Raw genomic sequence first — 17,114 nt, forward strand, 5'->3', positions numbered from 1 at the left:
GCAACAAAACAAAAAACTAGTGGAGACACCCCTAGATGATCTATTCCAATTACCAATCCCAAGGAATCACAACAGTGTCCATGAATTTAGTAAATTTTTTGTAAATTTTTAGTAAAGTTTGATGACTCTCATAGACCCTCAGTTTTCTTACCTGTTAAAGGAGATAATTATGTACTTCATGGTGTTGTTTTAAAGATTAATTTGGATAATAGATGCAGAGATGAATTACCATGAAGCTAATGAAGATTAAACTCTTCATTTGCATGGGCCCTTTTCAAGACCTTGTGCCTAACTTTTTATTTGTAATAATGCATCCTTTTTCTTAAAGAGGGTGCAAAATCCTATAAGCTCTCAAAATCCACAAACCTGGGCCTGCTCCCAGGTGGATGTATAGGGTCGGCACTCAAATGGCAGGAAGTAGGTGACAAGGTCAGCAGGACGGAGGACCTGCAAGAACAGGTTGGGAGTCTCTCTGGAGACTTGTGACTTTTATTGTTTACTAAGCGTCAGTGCCTCAACTATTATAATAGCTAGGGCTTGAAAGGGATCTAGCAAAATATCATCTAAAAACATGAGTTGATCACGGCTTAAATTTTTCCCTCATTTAGTGGGACCTGTGTCATGACCGAAAAATGTTCCTAAGGAGCTTAACCTCTCTTGGTGGAAGTCCAGGTACAGCAGCCATTTGGGGAAAGACTCTGGGACAGGTGTCTCTCAGATCACATCAGGCCTAGCAGCCTGCAGGGCCAGCCGCAGCTCTGGTCCTACAGAGCCTTTGCAAGAGCTGGGACAGTCCCAGCCTGGCACGTAGTAAACGACACAGTACCTTTCAACAGCCAGCCTCCGCTCCAACAGTTTTTTTTCAGGCAGATGCACACAGAATCATTTTCAACCCCCACCGTCTCCCTTCTTCCTCCTTCTTTCCTCCCCCCTCCCCTTATCCTTCTTTCCTTCTGTTTTCCTTCTTCTTCTTTCTGTCTTCCATTGCATGAATCATGATACAAATTTCAATCCAAGATAAAAATGTACTTTATTTCACCCTTTCGGCTGTGATTAAGTTCGGTCCACAGCAAGGACATTGCCGTTTCCATGGGAACCAATACACTCTAAAGCTGAGGAGGATGACAGCATAGAAAAGTAGAAAGAAGGCAAAGAGGTTTGCTACAGCTGCTTTTCACCCGCTATGGAGGAAACAGAACTATGGAATCCAGGGGCTGCAGAGGAATTTACAAGGTCACTAAATCACATGCCCACCTCCAGAAGAGCCAATAAAACAATTCTGGAGATAAGCAAATGTCCTTTATTTAAAGAGGGCCAGAACAGATTCCATAATCTCCTTTGAAAAGACATTCAGCTGCTATTTTTTAAGGGCAATTATTCAGCGTACAATTTGAGCAATGCCTGGGTGCCTGGGATGATTCCAGTCAGAACCCAGGAGACACAGTTGCTGGTGTAAACGAGCTCTTCAGCTTTGCCAGGGAAGAGACCCTGCCTCACTCACCTTCTTTTCCTTCCAAAGCCACGGTACTCCACCTTTGCTGTATTTAATCCCACCAAACAGTCTGCCAAAGTACTCAGGACCTACCAAAATGAGAGCAAAAATCTCTTGCCTCCCTTTTTATAGTTTTCTTTCAAGAAGAACTCATTATTCCAGCCTTCCTATAATTATTATCGACATTTCTACTGGTTTTAAGCATATCGAAATGTTATAGAGGTAGTGTTGGGAGTGAATGTTAATGCGATGACTTTAACAAAAAAGCAAACAAGAACAATTCTCTGGTAGCTGACAATGGATGTGGGAGCCAAGGAAGAGTTGTTCAAGACTTCGTCCCAGGGGCTGGACCGCTCTTAGTGCAAGTCTGGCCAAGGAGCCAATGGTCAGGACGCAGTTCGGGTAATCAGTCACATGATGCAGGTAAAGGAAAAGGGAAAAACATTCTGCCCTTAAACTACACAGAGGGCTTCCTACATACAGATGTTGGGCTGTGAGCTAAAAGGAAAGTTATTCATCAGGAAGGATCTTGGCCTGGTCAGTAGCATTTCCCCCAACTTTGAAGCCACAGTTCATGATAAATTTTGAGCCCTGGTCCTCCCCTGGTCAAGGTTGTACCCTTGTTGCCAAGGAGCTGACCACATATGGAAATTCAGGTGGGTTGTCTAGATTTGGGTGTTGCCTTGGGCAAGGGAAGCACCGCGAGCCTCAATTTTTTTTATTAAACATGGGATGGTAATATCTATATCAAATATGAGATTAGCTGAGGAAAAAGATAAGCCACTCAGTGGTGCCTGACATGGCCAATGAAAATTGCTTGATCAATTGTGGATATTATTAATATGCTGTCATTTTGGTCTCCTCATGCAGGCCCCACGAGGAAGCCAGCTCAGCCTCCTTGCTTATAGCTTCTGTTGCTTGAACTGGGGATGAGACCTCTCATCACGCCCCTCCATCTTCCTATTTCAGCTTCTATGGGGAGCAAATCGGAGCACGGGGCCAACAGGATATCAGCAAAGCCTGGGGTGAGTTTGACCTGGGCAAGAGGCACGGACGGGGGTGACCTGCTTTACCTCTTCCCCGTGCCACCCCATATTACAGAGGCTGCTTCCTGCTGCCTTGCATCTCTTGGCGAAGGGGGGAAGGCAGCTGGCAGCTGGGATGGGAAGAAACTGGGGCAGTCACTGCCCATGCGACCCCTTCTCCTTTCTTGCTGCTTGAATGCTTACGTGATACCCAGGGCAAAAACACCAGCCCTGAAAGTGCTCAGCCTCTCCACCAATGCCAACTGTCCTCCAGGTCTGCACTTGTTGGGGAGAAAAAGAACCCACTGTCAGTCAGGTTTTCTTGCAGCAGAATCATTTGTAACATATGCTGTCCTAATACTTGCCACCACACAAGTCATCCAAATGGGTGTGGGGTTCCCAGCCACTGGCCTGCCTGCCCTCCCCAGCAGCTGCAGGTTTAGCCTCTCTGTCTCTCCTGAACCGCACACCATGGCATCCTCCTAATTCTCCCCTGCCCTCAGTTTCTCCCCAAACCATAATCTGTACCTCTTCCAGACAGATTTCTAAAACAAAATACCATCTGTGCCTCTGAAACTCAGTTCAATCAGTCATTCTCCACTGTCCATGGTGTAAAGCCCAGATACCTCTGTGTGGTATATTAAGTGCCCTCAATCTTGGCCCTTTGTGCCTCTCCAGTTATGTCCTTACTGAGCCCCTCCCTGCACGCCAGCCACACAGAACCTACTTACAGCTTCCCTCCACCCTGTTTGGCTGCTTGCCTACGCCTGATGGCTTAATGGCCCATTTTCTTCCTCTTATCCCATCCTCTGGCCAGGAGGTCCCCCAAACCCCACCCACACGTCTTTCAAAGTTTAGTCCAAACAGACTTGTTTAAGAGACTTCTGTGAAGCCTCCTCAGGTGTCACTCTGTGCAGGACCCACAGCCCTCCTCGCTCCATCTGTACTCCCCACACGTCCATTGACAGCTCTTTCTGGTTTGTTGCCCCATCTGCTTATTGATCTGTCTCCCACTATCCTGGGAGCTCCTAGAGGACGTGAAGCAAGCCTTACTCATCTTTGTTAAGTCCTGTGCTGATCGCATTTCCTGGTCCGTAGCAAGAACTAAGTGTCTTTGTTGAATGAGTTGTCAAATAATTCAAAGCCCCCCAGCCCAGATCAAGTCCATACAATGAGTTGTGACCATCAGCCAATCCTGTGAGTATGGTGGCAGGCCACTCTCCACCGATACGAGAGAGCACAGGGCAGCACGCTGCTCTGCAGGGCCGGGGCTCAGTTCTCATCTCCAGGGGCCCTGCAGGATGTCCTAAGACTCAGCACACTGAGCGACAAAGGGGATTAGAAGCAAGCTTGTGGCCCCGCCCCCACCACAGGAGGCAGAGGCCTGGCTGCCCTGAGATGATGTGGGGCCCAGGTAAAAATATTTTTTCTGGGAACTTTGTCTATATAAGTAATTTGATTACAAAAATATATCACAAAACCCATGGGCCTGTATGGGGTATAGTAATTTAATGAAGAGGATTTTGAATAATGGATAAAAAAAAGGCACTTACGTATTTCTTTACAGTCCAGTCAGTATATCTGAAGAGTCTTCATAATATCCACACGCCATCTTTTCCTGCTCAAGTCCAGGAACCATCTCATTATGTTCTTTACTGTCAAATGTGCAGGTCCTGGTGAGTTTTTGTATCTTTCACCACAAGTAAGAGGTAGAAATACCACTATTACCCACAATGATACAGCTCTTTAGAGCCAGTTTGTATCAAAACGATACAGATCTTTGGCCTCTGAAGTTCCCTACCACCAACTATTTAATGTCAGTCACAGAGTCACTTACGATGTCATGTCATATAGCCTGCCCCCATACTTGCCTCACTGGCTCTCTCAAAGGTCGTTTCTGTGCTTCATTGATGATGACCAAACATGCAAGTCTTACCCAGAGTATGCAGCAAAAATGTGAGCAATGATTTATTTTCTGGTCAGGTAAAATTTTCCTTTTAGAATGTTATAATGGAAGCATAGTACGATATTCCTCTTAGGCTATGATTGCTGAATTTCTAGAATGTATCTCTTTTGATTTTGATGTAGCCCAGGATACCATCACCAAAGAGGAAGAGAGGCAAGAAGCCTATGGCTGAATGAGAAGAGCAGTCCAAGTCCTTTAAGGAACATTGGTCCCTCACTAAGACTTGCCCTCAAGATCAAGGCATCATCACATACATTGGAGGCAGAAGAGTGTACCACTCAGAAGGGCTTATTGGGCTATGGAGCAACAGCTTCAAAAGCTCTTGGACCAAAGAACAGACACACCTGGGGACCTTTCCAACCAGTGGCACAGAGCCCACAGAAGAGGTAGGGGGACTGTCCTGGGTGCCCACAGCAGAGGGGGTTGCAGAGAATAAAAGACAGTAGAACCACCTCTCCCCTATGTGGGTGCTATATACCAGATGGCACCATGGTCAGCATATATAGGTAAGCGAGAGCCAAGTGGCGCCCACAAGTGTAGTTCAAGAGAGAATAACAGGTTTAAAGAGTGGGCAGTCTACCATCAAGAGTTCAAAGCCCTAATTTTGTTCTGTGGCCAACATCAGAGAGAGTCACCCCAAATCAGCAAGCCAGTACCATTCTGGTGGCCCAGTCTTATGTGATCCTGTGAAAAGAATACCTTACAGTTCAGTGGCTATGATCTGCTGGCCAGGTAGCCCTCCCAGAACCTTTTTGACCACAGACTGGGACAATTGCAGAGACAAAAAACACAAAACATTTTAAGGCATCTGGTTGATCCCACACCTTGGATCGGGGTAGAAGTTTGGAGAGCACCCTAGTGTGGAAAGATGGAGATGACCTCATGGTACTCTGCTCAGATGGCACTGACCACTCCAGCTGGTCCCTTCAATTAGAGACTGGCCTTCTCTGAGGAAGGTTTGCTGAAGTGCACAGTCCTCTGAGGCTTGAGTGGAGCGGGCCATTTGCCCAGGTCGAAGGTCATGCTGGTCAGTGGTGGGGCAGCCCTGACGGTCCTAATGGAGAATGAGATAAGCCCCAGCTCCTCTCATGGAAGGGTGGTTATAGCTTCTGTGCATAAATTTCTAGAGTCAGACCTAGAAAAGATAGAGGAGGACAAGATAAGTGCTTTTGTAACTTCCATTAGGGAGAATAATAGGTTTAAAAGAAACTAGACCCTCTATTCAGAGGCAGTAGTATTAAAGTATAACAGGTTGAATGGAAGCTCCCAAAGGATGCCCAATACACCTCAGCACAAAGGCCTTTTATAATTATGAAAGGGAGACCATGATTTTCTTCAAGGAGTTTTGAACTCTGGTTTCTCTGCCAAGTCATAGTGAAAGTCAGTGAGCAATGAATTAGGAATTCAAGGGTCTCTTGGGTGGCTCTATTGGTTAAGCATCCAACTCTTGATTTAGGCTCAGGTCATGATCTAATGGTTTGTGGGTTCGAGCCCCACATCTGACAGCATGGAACCTGCTTGTGATTCTCTCTGTCCCTCTCTCTCTCTGCCCCTCTTGTGTGATCTCTCTGTCTCAAAATAAATTAAAAAACAATTTTTTTAAAAGAATTCAACAGAGCTGGGGCACCTGGGTGGGTCAGTCAGTTAAGCATTTGACTTTGGCTCAGGTCATGATCTCATGGTTCATGAGTTCAAGCCCCACATTAGACATTGACAGTGCGGAGCCTGTTTGGGATTCTCTCTCTCTCTCTTTCTCTCTCTCTCTGCCCCTTCCCCACTCGCACCCTCCCCCTCTCAAAATAAATAAACTTAAAAAAAAGAACAGAATTCCACAGAGCTTAGGGAGATGTGAGAGTTTTATACAGAAAAATCAGTGAGGCAACAGGCAGGGGATGTGAGGACTCCATCTGGTGTTGGTCCTCCTGAGAGGGCAGCTTGCCATTTGGTCATGGGGTAAGCAGTAATGGTGGACCAGACCTGTGGGAACCTGTGGGAATTTTCCCAATCTGCTGGGTTAAGGTTGTTCAAACTGATCCAACCTATTTCAGTGGAGTGATTCTAAATGTTTCTTTGCATACTTGCAGACACAGGATTTGCCTCCCAGATAACATTCCAACAATCAATTGAAATCATTTAGATGAAGCGCTAAATGACAGTCAAAACCCAGTATGGTATGGGAGGCCCTCTGAATTTACTATTTGAATACAGTAATCCCTTGCTAACCATAAGGTTCCATTCCTAAAACATACTGTAGTTGGTGAGCTGGAGGTTTTGCAGTATCTCCTAGAAAACATTTGTGGAAAAGCAAACAAAAATTGGTGCTAAGTATCTTTTTTAAACTGAAGGGGAAAAAAAGACAAGCAAAACCCTTGATTTGTTGATACTTAAAACTTTCTCCAGGAAGGTGTCTTTGTCTTAAATCTTCTTCAACGTTTTAGGAAATATTGGTGTAAAAACCTATCTATTGAGAGAGTTTGCCAAGAGTTTTATTCTTGAAAGTCTCTATCCTTTTTTTTTTAAAGTTTATTTATTTATTTTGAGAGAGAGAGAGCACAGGAGAGAGAGGGAGAGAGAGAGAGAGAGAGAGAGAGAGAGAGAGAGAGAGAATCCTAATCAGGTTCCACGCTGTCAGCGTGGAGCCAGATGCAGGGATTGAACCCATGAACCGTGAAATCATGGCCTGAGCTGAAACCAAGAGTCAGACACTTAACCTACTGAGCCACCTAGGCATCCCAGAAGTCTACATTCTTTTTAAAGTTTTAAACTTGCCTCTATGGACTTTAAATATAATGTGTTTTAAACCTGCTTTGGCTTTACTTTTTTTGAAACACTCTGCAAACTGCACATGTAATGTTAACAATTGGCTTTTTCTGATTCTTACTGTAGGTGGGGGAGAGAGGTGTTACTCTTGCATCTTCATGCAGTGTGAACAGTGTGAAACAAATATAATTTCCCTTGATGCACTATCTTAATCACCTAACAGAACTGTCTACAAATTCTATAATAGTTGTATTCTCTTGTTTCCGGGATATGGAACTAAACAAGCATAAAATAAAAATGAGAAGGCTAAAAACTCTTTGTGTAGAAATATGAAACAGAATCACCTAAAAACTATGCTTAGTAACAGTTGTATGTATCCTGACTGGTTTGCTGCTAACACATGAAATGCCTTTGTGAGATTTAGGAAAATGCTCCCTCCGTTCAGTTGGAGGTGTTTCAGACTGCTACAGAGCCCCAATGGCTGCTTTGCCATCAGTGCAAACCCAACACGACAGTGACCCAGTGACAGTACATGGTGACCCTGATCCTGACAACTCTTTATGATTTCTCCTGTGCACCTAGCCTCAGCCCAGCCCTCAACAAAATAGTTGAATAGCTGGTTGAATGAGTAAATTAAAAAATGATCAATACAATAAAAAAAAAAAGTTGGAAGCGAAGGACTATGGAAGAAACAGAGCTAACTGTCAAAAACATTTTGTGTCAGGGGTGCCTGGGTGGCTCAGTTGGTTAAGCACCCGACTTTGGCTCAGGTCATGTGGGTCTGAGCCCCACGTCAGGCTCTGTGCTGACAGCTGCGAGCCTGGAACCTGCTTTGGATTCTATTTTTCCCTCTCTCTCTGCCCCTTTCCCACTCACACTCTGTCTCTCTCTCTCTCTCAAAAATAAAGAAACATTAAAAACAAACATTTTGTGTCCTATCTAAATATTAGAAAACCTTTCTATTCTTGGTATGAATTACCCCACATGACAATACACTGCTAAATACTAAATGGTTAAACTAGAAAAGAGTATAAAGTGACCCCGAAAATAGTGGCAGATAGTTAAGTGTTAATTTCTATGGGTTTGGAGCACAGAAGTCCAGAAATCAAGGAGCCCAGGACAAGAAGTCTGCTCTGCTGATTTTCTTTTTTCATCTCATGAGTGGTTACTATTACGCTTTGAAAGAGTGCAATTTCGGCATGGCAGCAATCAGTTGCAGAACACCATTATGCTAACATTTCTAGGGAAAAAAAGTTTTAGGAACTAGCTCTTTAGAATTTCTCAGAAGTCAGTGGAGCCTACACATGGAATTCAAAGCAAGTCTAGTTGGTATGCATCTTTTCCTTCCTTTTCTAATTTTACCACCCAAAATTGAGTATCCTGAGATGTTAACAGCAGAAAGAACTTGAAATAGACACTGACAAATAGGCTGTAAACAGGAGCTGGTAGATAGATAAATCAGATGGCCTCGAGACTTGCGTTTCTTGTTTCTATGACACCATCAAATCTAGTGGCCTGCTCCTTTGTGTAAAATGGGCGTTCCGGTTTTGGTGGAAAAGCAGCAAATGCTGTCCATTGCAGCAAACTGGAGTCCAGCACAGGTCCTCTCTGGCAGTCCTTCGGCCCAGAGGCCAGCCCTGGATGGAGCCACCCTGATGGCTGGCCGCTTATAGCTAACAACCTCACAGAACACTCTCTTGCCCACAGCATGGTGATCCGATTTAAAAGGAGTAAAGTGCTGTTAAACACGTACAACCACTGAAACCAAAACATGCAGTTCCTTTCACAGATTGACCGTAACTTGACTTTCTGAAACTAAAGATTCACGTTCATTCAACTCACGGATCAGCAGTCACTCCACGATGTGTTCAAATAATGGCTTCACAAAAGCAATCCTGAAACATCCAGGTGTTTTTTTTTTGTTTTTGTTTTTTTAAACCAGTCTCTTTCCCTCCGTGAGGTAGAAGGTGCATGTTTATTCGCTTTAAACTGGATACATGTTAAACCAGACTCCAGAAAGAATGAAATATCATTAACAAGATTTACCCAAGAGCTACCCAAATAGAAAAACGACGTGCGCAACGATCTGTTTCGCAGGAACGAGGCTGAATCAAACATCTGTTGGGCTTTCCTCCCCTCCCTCTTCCCTCCCCAATGCTTAATGACATCTGAAGTGCTTAAGCTTTGCACATTCCTTCACTAATTAAATTCCTGCAAAGCTGTCTCATGAATCAGGTGCTTTGTGGAGCACGAACACAGACCCTGCTTTTGTGTAGCTAGTCCCTGCCCGAGCACAGGTAGGAGCTGAACGCACACTTGGCCTGTTCAGCACTCTTTTCAGAAAGGTTTTAAGAGTTCTATTTTTCCCAAAGATCTTCCTTTGTTTTTTTATTACTGTTCTGTTAAAACTAAATTAACAAAAATAAAGAAATGAGGAGTTAAGTTGCACAGGTAAAGATTCAAGAAAAATGTGTAAGTACTAATTTTTGAGGGGACAGGTATATTTCAGTGACCCAAGTGGAAATAATGGGAAAAGAAACTCCTGCCAAAGAGAAGTCCTGCTGCCTCAGACCCATTCTTCCTCCCTCCCCACTTCCCTTCCTTCTTTCCCTCCTTCCATTCATTCAACAAATCAATATGCATTAAGTGCCCCCTATAAGTTCCTCACACAAATGAGCCCTGAAGTTAAAGACAGACTCATTCCCTACTCTAATGGAGCTTCCATTCTGCATCTCAGACCTTAGGACTCTTAGCCCAGAACCAGAATGAGCAGCGGGATTCCTTCCATGATCCAGAGGTGATATGGTCATTGAGAAAGCAAGGGGTGGGGGGTGCTATAGAAAGAAGTTTCCAGTTGATGGATACCTTGGGTCAGGGATCCTGGGGACTGGATCCACCATAATCAAGAGTGATTACTGGGCGCCTGGGTGGCTCAGTCGGTTAAGCATCCGACTTTGGCTCAGGTCGTGATCTCACAGTTGGTGGATTTGAGCCCCGAGTCATGCTCTGTGCTGACAGCTCAGAGCCTAGAGCCTGTTTCAGATCTTGTGTGTGTCTCTCTCTCTCTGCCCCTCCTCCGCTTGTGCTCTGTCCCTCAAAAATAGATAAATGTTAAAATTTTTTTTAAAAAAGAATGATTATTAGCTGCATACTATGTATTATAGAAATAGTGCTAAAAGCTACCTCATATTAAGTGTCTATTATACACAAGGCACAGTGCTAAGCACAACACCAAGCAACGTTGTGTATGATGGCTGCAAGGCAAGAGTTCAGAGAAGGGGAAGCCTGTCCCAGCATTCAGGGAGTCTCTGCAGTGGGGATTGGAGATGAGGGAATCAAACAAGTTCCAGATCAGGTAGAAAGAAACAGGAAATCATTAAAAAAATTTGTTTTAACCATGAAATCATTTTAATTAGGGGAAGTTAGGTAAACAAAGACACAAAGGCATAATGAGCAGCAACTGTTTCAGTTCCTCTACTTTCCTCAGATCCTTTCTCTTCCAGGCTTACCCTCTCCTCCTCGCGGCAGAAACAGATACCATCCACCCACCCAGACAGCAGGTCCTGAGCACACACCTTTACTGGCATCTACTCTGTCCCCTTCTTCTCCTCCTATTACTGCACAGGTGTTCTGTCTACCTCATTAAAACCAAGGTCCCCACCTGTGTTCTGGAGCCGGTAAGTAAATGGCAATCCTCTAGTGTGGCTGCACATTTATGACAAAAAGACTATCTGTATTAGTAGAGGCAGCTAACCTGAAAGAGACTAGCTACCCTACTCCCTCACTTCATCTCCTAGAACTTCAGCCAAGCAGAACTATCTACAAGTCCCTTTGTGTTCCATGTACCTTCATGCTCCTCTGGTGCTGTCAAAGTTTTTTCTCTCTCTAGAAAACTCTCTACTTTGCTGACTCCTATGAATCCTTCAAAACTGAGCTCAGTGGGCACAATATAGGTTAGGATTAAGAAAATTCAAAATGATAATAGCTAAGATATATGGGTTTATATTTTTTACATAATCCTGAAGTGGGTAGTCCAGAACTCTATGGTGGGCACCATGATCATTAGGGACTCAAGAGTCTTTATATTGTTCTGCTCTGCAAGCTTTAGTCCTTGGATCCTATTCTTGAGTTCACCTAAAGGCACAATATGGCTGCTAGAGCTCCTGCTAATGCATCTGAATTCCAGATGGGAATAAAAAAAGAGGGAAAGCAAAAAGGGCAAGTTCCAGCTGTCCTCTCTTTTGAGGAGTCTTCCTGATAAACTGATCAAAATGTCCATTTACATCTCACTGGTCAGAATTTAGTCACATGATCATCAGGGAGACTGAGAAATGTCATCTCTCAGCACAGCATATTGTCACACTGAATAAAAACTGGCATCAGTTTAAGAAGGAAGGGAGTGGGTATTGGGTAGGCAACTAGCAATCTTTGCCTAAATATCACCTTCTCCTGGAAGACTTCCTGAGTCACTTTCTTCTTGTCCCTCCAGCTATGAGGCAACCTTCCTCTGTGTTCTGTTGCACCAGGGCAGACCTCTGCAGTCATGCGTATTACATCACATTGCCACCACCTGGTTTGCTTGCTTTTCTCCTCCACTGACTGTGAATTCTCTGATGATGGGCACCATCTTCATTGCATATGAACTTCCTAGCACAGGGCCTGGGAAATTGGTCCCTGGATAATTGATCATATTGTGGTGTATTTCAGAGCACCTCCTGGGTCTGGGTTTTCCACTCTTGTCTCCCTTTTTTGGAACATTGGTATTTTCACAGAGAAAACACTAAAAATATCTGGAAGGTTATTCCAAAGTGCTACAAGCTACCACTGTGACTGATGCCAGTTTCAGAGGAAGAAGCACTTGGTTTTGAAACCACATTTAAAATAGTATTCAAATGCTGATTTCAATTTCCCCTCAACTAGGTCATTTATTCGCTGTCTGTTACTAGGGAACTGCCCAGAGTGCGGTGGGTGGCAAGGACATTCTTACCAGGTTGCTATAATTGAAAAGGCCCAGAACATGAATTTGAACCAATCTGCCTTTAAATTACACTTTCTTTTTTTTTTTTTAACAAATGCAAATTATTTGGGGGTTGGGGGTTCGAACCAGCTGGCTACTGAGAACAAGGTGGAAACATGGCCACATAGCTCAATGGAAGTCACGTTATAATTATACCTTTAAGTCTGGCTCTGTCCTTTTGTGGGAAGAGGAAATAAAGAGAGAACATTTTAAATGAAATATTGAAGGCCAGCATACAAGGAAATCATACTAATGTGACATAAAACCTTTAAGAATTGTGGTTTAAGATGCCATCTAACACCACAGCATCATCGGTGACTTCCTACCCTTCCTGTTTTTGATGTTCTTTCTCTTCTATCTCTTTCCTTCTTATCATTTTCACTGTCATCAAGCTCACTCAGGCCCTTAGGACAACAATATGCATGCAACAATAATCTCCTACCTGATCTGCTACCCCTACACTCCTCCCTCCACCTTCTCCCCTGCCCTTTCCAGACACCATACCTCTCACCATCTCCTATGGATTCTTAGCTTCTTTTCTTCCCCCTCTGTGAGTGACAGTTTTCTCAATCCAGCTACATGGTAAGGTACATCTCATACTTCCTCCTGTCCCCCCAGGGCCCATTCCAGAACTCTGCTCATCAGATGGGCTATCTGTTGACTGATGACTCAGGGCTGATGGACCCCCTGGGCGCAGCAGGCATAGACATATGGCCCCCCAAACTTCTAGAGAGCTGTGAAATGGTTAATTCTCATTTCTTTTAAAATCAGAGAACAGAAAACGGACATAGAATAATAAATACATACTAACAAATGTGGCCTATATTATATTCATCTCTATACCAACAAAGCCATACAATATAATTTGTGTTAACTTTTAATGTAGGAAGGGGCCCATGAAAGCCAAGATGGCTCGAAGCCCTGACAGTCATGATGAGGCCCCTGGACTAATTTTTTGGAGCCTAGGTAACTAAAAGTATGCCCCCCAAATGACTTTTTGATGCTTATTTTTCATGCATATTTCCCTTGAACTCTCTGTGTTTCTCAGATTTTTATGCTGGTCCAGTGCTGATCACTAGTCCAGAAAGTGTGAAGGTTTCTTCCTGGACTTGATAAATCGATGTATATGGAATGTGACATGTTACTGTGTTATTTTGTTCACACAATCGCCTCTTTGATGGCTCAGTAAAAGGTGGAAGAGAGAAACTTCTCATGATATCTGTGAAATATACACCACCTTCAGTCTGTGTGTTTAAAGACATAAAGCTCCCTTTCCAGTTTCTAAAACTCTAATTTCTGTGTGTCAGGGCCAAATGGAATGTGTTTTAGCTGGCTCTTGGGTAAACACAGAAACGTAATCTTTCCTCTCTTAAAGCTGAGCCTGCTTCACACACTGCATCTGTGTGTGTAATGTTTATTTAAGCATGCAGGGATTAGGACTTAAAACTGGTTTGAAAGCACTGGTGGGTGTTTTTCTTAAAGCATCTACGTCTAATGATTTGAGAATTTACAATATTTTTAATCTTCATAGGTAATTTTCTCTTCCAGGTAATTTATATTCAACTTGAGTTTGAAATTAAGGAAATAATAACTGTACTTTCTTTTCTCTTTTGTGGGGAGGCACAAGATGGTCTCTAAAGAACTGACATTAGCTTGCAATTAGGAGTTTCATTTCTTTCTACCTAAACATAATTATCTCTAATCCAAATAAAATCCAGAAGATGAGCTGACCTTTTTCTTTGCACTATAAATTATAATCAAGGCCATCAATTGCTGCTTTATTCCATTCATTAATTTGTTTTTCTGTCAAAATGTCACCTGCCCCTTTCTAACTTTATAGCAAATTTACATAATTTTAGGCTGTTTATACAGTTACCTAAATGGTCAGTTTTGTATCTTCATAAACCCTCCATGATTTACTTTTCTATTCTTTGAGTTTTCCTTCTCATGGTCCTAGAATTACAGTGCGAGAATGATTTTGAAACATCACCCAGCCTTGTCCAGTACTTTTGGGCGGTAAATGTGCCACAAATATTCATCTGGGATGAAGAGATGACCCTTCTCATTCTGAAGGTCAGAGATTCCAACTCACACAGCTCCTCTCTATAGTGCCTTCTTGTTTTAACTGCTCTGATCTTCAGGAAGATCCTCACTTGATCTCAGCCCAGAATCTCTTACCTCCCTCCTCAATGGTTTCCTTGGACTCTGTACTCCACAAACCTGGAGAATACCTTCTTGGCAACTTCCTAAAGAAATTCTTCGTAAACCAAGTCCAAGTTAGACGCTTTAGTTCCCTCTCCTCCAGCCCAGGCTTCTGTTCTACCAGAGCCACTTTTTACCTTTAAAAAAATGCTTAGGGGTGCCTGGGTGGCTCAGTCGGTTAAGGGCGCAGGTCACAATCTCAGAGTTCATGGATTTGAGCCCCATGTTGGGCTCTGCACTGACAGCTCAGAGCCTGGAGCCTGCTTCGGATTCTGTGTCTCCCTCTCTCTGCCCCTCCCCCTTGCTGTGCTCTCTTTCTCTCTTTCTTCTCTCAAATAAATAAATCTTAAAAAAGAAATAAAGAAAGAATAGAGTGACTGGGTCATTGGTTAAGCATCCGACTTCAGCTCGGGTCATGATCTCATGGTTCATGGATTTGAATGGTTCATGGGGTTCTGTCTCTCAAAAAAAAACATTAAAAAAAAAGAATTCTTTAAAAAAGTGCTTAAATGACGCAGACATGCAATGGACTATTATTCAGCCATAAAAAGGAATGAAGCACTGATATATGCCATCACATGGACGAAACCTGACAACATTATGGTAAGTGGAAGAAGCCACAAAATGTCACATACTATATGAGTCTATTTATATGAAATACCCAGAACTGGCAACTCCACAGGGACAGGGGCTGGAGGAAAGGGGGAATGGGGAGTGACTGCTTGATGGGGCATGGGTTTTCTTTTCGGGGCGTGGCACTGTCATGGAATTAGATAGTGGTGTTGGTTGCATAACAGTGTGAATGTACTAAATGCCACTGGATTGTTCACTTTACAATGATCAGAATGGTGAATTTTATGTCATGCATATTTTACCCCCTCCACACACACATACATACAACTTAAAACAGTTCTCTGAAGCCCTTTGGTTTTTACTTGCAACCACTTTAAAGGGTGGTGATGACAATGATGGATCCCTAAAGGCCTGACTGCAATAAAAAGACTGCAATAGAAAGATTACACTTCAGTTGACCAGAGACAGAGTTCAATGGGTAGAAGACATATGTAAGAGTGAGGCACTGAATTTCATTCATTCATCAACAAATATCTGTTCAGCACCTACTGCGTGACATGCTCTGTGTGTCATACTCCAGGGGCTGGAGATACAGCCATGTGGACATTTCAGACATGCTCCTGGTTCTCAGGGAGCTTCCAGCCCAGTTAGGCCATTCCATGACTGTCTGAGAGTAAAGAGCCAATTTATTCTCTGATCTTTGTTTGATAAACAAAAGTGGGGGGTGGGGGGGGAGGTGGAGGAGGGGAGCATATAATTATATTTCATTATATTTACCCTCTACAACCCACAGAGTTATTGCAAGGATTAAATGAGATAATGCATGTGAACATAATTTGTGTTTTATAAATCATTATACAGAACAGCAGGCATTAATATTATATTATTCTAGTTTAATGTTGACTTTTTTCATAACAGCACTGCATTTTTAGTCAGCTGTGAAACTGGTATGGTTGTCTCTTTATAACATTTATTGGTGCTGGGGGAGCAGCCTTCCTATTACAGACGTAATATATGCCCATTGTAGGAAATTTAGCAAATCTGGAAAGGGACCTTTTAATCAACTGTTGTCCTACCCGCAGATATACCCACTGCTAGCATTTTAGTATGTGTCCTTCGGTGGTGATAGATCACCAGGTTAAGAGCAAGGATGCTGCTGGAGATGGGTTCTATCACTAACTATTCAACTTTGGGGGAGGTGTCTCACCTCTCTAAGCCTCAATTCCTTACCTGTAAAATGGAGGAAATAACAGTAGAGACCTCCTAATTGTGAGGATGTACGAGGTACTCGATGTGTATCACTTGGCAAAGCACTTAATACATTACACACACACACATGCGTATACATATATAGCCCATACTTATGTCACATACACATAAATATACCATTTTCTGTTTGCTACCCATTAGTGAAGCAGCAACAAACACATCTATCTTAATCAGCACCTTAGCTCATTAAGTTACCACTTAAATGAGCCTCCCAAGTGTATTAACAGTGCAACTTCTTTGAAATAAAAACATTCAACCCCTTCAAAGCGTAGGAGATCTTATAATCTGTGTACAGAAGTTTCCAAATCTTGTACTGTTTATCATTCTTCTTTGCCTGTAGTGGAGAGAAACAATTCATATTTTAACAGCTGGCCCTGTGAGCTCCTTTAGACAGAAGCGTTTGCATTTAGCAAAACTCTTTGATATTCAGAGAAGATGACATCTTTAGGGTAGAGTATGAAAGCATAGTGAAACAAACTGTCCAAACAAACCTCATGAAAAATTAATCAAAATTGGAGGAAGGGGCAGAAGGAGGAGTCTGGAGGGGAAAAGATGGCATTGCTGGTGCAAAAGAGGAGATGGGGGAACCAGTATCAAGCAGGATTCTGATTTCTGATGAAAGGTTGTGTGTGTGTGTGTATATATATATATATATATATATATATAATATATATTCTCTATATATATATAGAATAATATATATATTCTATAATATTCTAATATTCTATGTGTGTGTTTCTGAAATCCGTGGACCATTCATTACACCCAAACTTTAATAAAGTCATAAATACACGACCTACAACTCCATTT

General features: G+C 42.9%; 1 long non-coding RNA gene across 1 annotated transcript in view; it reads left to right on the forward strand.

The window, feature by feature from the left end:
- Nucleotides 1-5,950, forward strand: part of LOC124515671 (uncharacterized) — a 178,688-nt gene extending 172,738 nt beyond the window's left edge. Inside the window, exons 3-4 of the long non-coding RNA XR_006962859.1 lie at nucleotides 2,363-2,517; nucleotides 4,606-5,950. This is a non-coding gene — a long non-coding RNA (uncharacterized LOC124515671). The remainder of the gene's footprint in view (nucleotides 1-2,362; nucleotides 2,518-4,605) is intronic.
- The last annotated feature ends 11,164 nt before the right edge of the window (nucleotides 5,951-17,114 follow it).

The sequence above is a fragment of the Lynx rufus genome, unplaced genomic scaffold (genome assembly GCF_022079265.1).
Source record: "Lynx rufus isolate CCGP_SWC_20201006 ecotype Redwood Valley unplaced genomic scaffold, mLynRuf1.p SCAF_2, whole genome shotgun sequence".
Taxonomy (NCBI): Eukaryota; Metazoa; Chordata; class Mammalia; order Carnivora; family Felidae; genus Lynx; species Lynx rufus.